General features: G+C 44.8%; 1 pseudogene; it reads right to left on the minus strand.

Moving 5' to 3' along the window:
* Positions 1-2,463: 2,463 nt before the first annotated feature.
* LOC105550187 overlaps positions 2,464-4,600 on the minus strand; it is a 27,929-nt pseudogene continuing 25,792 nt past the window's right edge.

Below are 4,600 nucleotides of genomic sequence, written 5' to 3' on the forward strand. Positions count from 1 at the left end.
TGTAAGGTATATATCATTCACATGACTCCTTACAAATTTTTTAGAAAAATTTTACATTTTTTATAAAGACTGAGATTATACTTGTGTGAATTTGAACCATTTAAAACGTTGGTAACGTAATGGATGAAGAGGAAGAAAGAACTTTTATATATTTTTTTAGATTTCAAATCTTCAAAGGTAGTTTTTAAAAAAATCTGTCTTTTTAAAAAAAACTAAAATTGTTTTTAATCTAGTGTTTTATATGTTAAAATGTATTAACTAAGGATAGTGCACAGTTAGGCACCTAATTGTGTTGAAAATGCAATTGCACATTTAGAAAAATTCTCCCTGGTTTGTGAAGTTGTTTCTGTGCTCTTATAATCATTTCAATTGCTCTTTAATCTCTTTGTTTAAACTGTGTGTCTACATCTTAATGAATCCAGTGGAAGCTTCTAATTAAGTGCATAGTGCTGGATTTATTTACACCAATTGCCTAAGTCTCAAAACCAAGTCACAGCAGGATCCAGGAAAGCAGTTACATCTCAGAGAATAAAACACCGTTACAGGATTTATTCCAGTGTTTACACTAGTGTCTACAAGCCAAATACTGAAAAGAACATAAAAGGAAGTGGGTGTGCTTTGAGTAAGTCTTGAAGCCTACTTAACTTTTTTTCCCCCCATCAAGGGCCTTATTAGAGTTAATTTAATGAACAACAAAAAAACATGATTCGGCTCGCACCTGTAATCTCAGCACTTTGGGAGGCTGAGGTGGGCGGATCATGAGCTCAGGAGATCGAGACCATCCTGGCTAATATGATGAAACCCCGTCTCTACAAAAAAATAAAAAATTAGCCAGGTGTGGTGGCACGCACCTGTAGTCCCAGTTACTCGAGAGGCTGAAGCAGGAGAATCACTTAAACCCAGGAGGTGGAGGTTGCAGTGAGCCAAGATCGCACCACTGCACTCCAGCCTGGGTGACAGAGCGAGACTCTGTCTCAAACAAAACAAAACAAAACAACAAAAAAACATAATTCAGTATATTCTTTGAGGCATCTCTGATGAAGTGAAGGAAATTGGTTATTACCCAAAGCCAATTGGTGATTTTAACAGAGTCAAGTTAAAAGATAGGGCATTGAAGATACAGATGGATCCCTGCCTCCTGGACATTACATTGCAATATAAAGAAATGAAACAGGGAAATGTAGCTGAAATTCTGGTGTCAAGTGACAATTGATAATCTATTTAAATCTTTTTAATATATATGCATAGTTTTATTAAGACAAAAACTGACAGTGTAGTATGAAGTTTACATTTAAACAAAGTTTACACAGAAATCTAACACATGCCTAAAAGGATTTTACAATGTAGCTCTAGATGCAAGTCTAGATAATATCAAGAACTGATGGATCTGGCTGGGCGCGGTGGCTCAAGCCTGTAATCCCAGCACTTTGGGAGGCCGAGACGGGCGGATCACGAGGTCAGGAGATCGAGACCATCCTGGCTAACCCGGTGAAACCCCGTCTCTACTAAAAAATACAAAAAACTAGCCGGGCGACGTGGCGGGCGCCTGTAGTCCCAGCTACTCGGGAGGCTGAGGCAGGAGAATGGCGTAAACCCGGGAGGCGGAGCTTGCAGTGAGCTGAGATCCGGCCACTGCACTCCAGCCTGGGTGACAGAGCAAGACTCCGTCTCCAAAAAAAAAAAAAGAACTGATGGATCTCAGGACTCAAGACAGAGCATTTTGGGTATCAGTTACTTCTTAGGATTTCTTAAAAAAATTGTGTGTGTGCGTGTGTGTGTGTGTTTTAAAGTGAACCACTGCCCAATATGAAAGTTTTATCTTCTTCTGAGACCAAGGCTTTTGAAATCACTAAACTCTTGGATCAATTCAGTGAAACTTGTGCTGTCAGTGACTGAACCCTGCCAACAATGATTTCAGAGTTCAACGCTCAAAAAAGGGAATGACTCCAAGAGTTTTTCCCACTAAGAGCATGGGTCCTTGTCTTCCCTACTGTCTTATCTCCTCTACCACCCTCTTCCTCTTTCCTAACACCTCAGCCAGTGGCTTGGATGAACAAGCTGATATTTATAGCTTCATTACTGGAAAAGAAAGGGTCTCCTAATGTCAGGAGTTAGCACCTCTGAGACAGAATAATCTACTTGTATACTCTCCAATAAATCAATTTCCATCTCCAAAATGGCAACTTTGGTAACTTATGAACTGACTTAGTCCTTTGCAGGAACAGCAATAAGTTTAGGCAGGGAACACCTTGACTTATAGGTTTCAGACACTCACAGCTTTTAAACAGTCTCTCACAGTCCTTATTTATGGTGCCAATGACTTTTTTTTTTTTTTAAGGTAAAATATTCTGGACATAGAAGCAAATCATTAGTTGTCTGTTCTTTTCCATTGCTTCACCATTTCCCTATCAGGCCCCAAATGTCAATCAAAATGGTGCTACCCATCCCCCCTCCCCTCTCCCCATCCCTCCCTCCCCCAAATAATACACCAGTAATAGCCAAAGACTGCACACATGCTATGCTGTAAAAATGCAGAGTTACCACTATTGGGAAGAAGGCTGTGGGTTGTGGAGATGCTCTTTGAAGATCTACAGTATTTTTTTGCTCTCCCACACCCCCAATTCTGCAAGTTTTGTCCTTCATAGAAGGCCCTTTGCTTTTCTCAGCAAAGTGCAGAAAAGGTTGCCTTGAAACACTTATCCCCTTTCCCCTCCACTGGGATGGGTGTGTCAACTATACAGCTTGAAAAGGCTTTAAAGCACTTGGGCTGCTGCAGGGCACAGAAACTATACTGGCTCTTCAAAGGACATCTCAAGCCACCTCTATGGTGTCGAGACAAGTAGAACCCCTTCCCTTCCCACTTGAAACCCACAGTCAGAGGTGACAGGGGTGGTACTCAGGAGCGTTAATTCTTGTCATCTTTTTTGTCATCATCCTCCGAGGGGTAGGAATGCCACGTCGGCCTTTCCTCATAGAAGGATGTGACAAACTGTGGGCACTTGACATTGGCTGCCTTGGCAGAGACCAGGAAGCCTCATCAGAGTTTTTCCATTTCATCAGGAACATGAGCTCTCCACTGGAGTCTGTAGCTCCAATAATCCCCTCCGGCTCCTCAAGCAAAGCCTCGTGGCTTTTCTGACTCTTCTTCTTCTTTGGTTTGCTCTCCTCTCCCTTATCTTCAGAATCAGAATCAGCTCTGCGTTTGCCTCCCTCTGATTTCTCTATCTCATGTGCTGTTTTCTGTGACCGCAGAAACTCAGCAATGAGGTCGGGGCAATCCAGGTTCTCTTCTGGCTCCCATGCGTTGTCCTCATCTGAGAAACCCTACCACTTTAGGAGGTATTCCACTTGGCCCTTTACCACTCGACGGTGGAGAACTTCTTCCACCACGTATTCCTCTTCCTCCTCTTCTGGCACCTCCTCCACTTTCTTCTTGCTTTGTTTTTTCCCTATAGTGCCCGCCAGCTTTCTGGTGTAAATAAAGGGTGACGCTGCTCAGAGCAGCGCCCAGGAGCCGGAGAGGAATCGGTGCTGCGCTACTGGCTCCTCGCGTCGGGTCGGCTGGGGGAGTGGCGCCCAGGAAGGCAGCAAGCCGGGTGGCCGCAGTGCAGCCCCTCACTGAAGCGGCGCACCGCAGGCCCGGGCAACGGCCCTCCCCTTGGCCGAACAAAAGAGCCTGGCACGCTGCGCTGCCCGCCGCCCGCCGATAATCTATTTAAATCTTAATAAAAATTCCAAAGTCTTTGAGGAATATACAGGATTTCATAAGAAGGAAAAGTCCATCTTCCTGGGAAACTTCAGTTAATTAGAGATGACTCCTTACTGAGGTTGAGTGGGGATTGCCAGTTGGTTAAAGACCAGTTAGACCGATGGGTGAAGAGGCCCTGGGGGTTGTGTCAGTCATTCCAAGATGCATTCAACAGGAACCAAGCAAAATGGTGGAACAAGTCAACTGCTGAGGTAGGGTCCACATGGTTAGTACAGGAGGATAAAACGTTTGGAGGGAAAAAGAGAAGCCTTTCCCTGCTTCATCCTATTGACCTTTTGGCTAAAGAGACGTGATTGAAAAGGAAGTGGCTGATGCCCTAGGTGGAGAGGACAGTGAAAGCAGCTGGCTATGGTCTCACTTGGGTTGCATTGTCTGTGTCCTGGGTCCTTTTCTCTTTCCTTTTCTTTCTCCTTACTTTCCTCTTTCCTTTCTCTTTCTTTCCTTTTCTCTTTCCCTTCCCTTTCCTTCCCTCTTCTTTTCTTCCCTTCCTCTCCTCCTCCCCTCCCCTCCCCTTTCCTTTCCTTTCTGTTCACGTCCTCATTTTGGTAGAACACCTCCGATAAACTTCTCCTTTTTTTGAGATGGAGTCTCACTCTGTTGCCAGCCTGGAGTGCAATGGTGTAATCTCGGCTCACTGCATCCTCTGCCTCCCGGGTTCAAGAGATTCTCCTGCCTCAGTCTCCCGAGTAGCTGGGACTACAGGCGCCCGCCACGTCGCCCGGCTAGTTTTTTGTATTTTTTAGTAGAGACGGGGTTTCACCGGGTTAGCCAGTATGGTCTCGATCTCCTGACCTCGTGATCCGGCCGTCTCGGCCTCCCAAAGTGCTGGGA

Source organism: Mandrillus leucophaeus, unplaced genomic scaffold, assembly GCF_000951045.1.
Source record: "Mandrillus leucophaeus isolate KB7577 unplaced genomic scaffold, Mleu.le_1.0 Scaffold469, whole genome shotgun sequence".
Taxonomy (NCBI): domain Eukaryota; kingdom Metazoa; phylum Chordata; class Mammalia; order Primates; family Cercopithecidae; genus Mandrillus; species Mandrillus leucophaeus.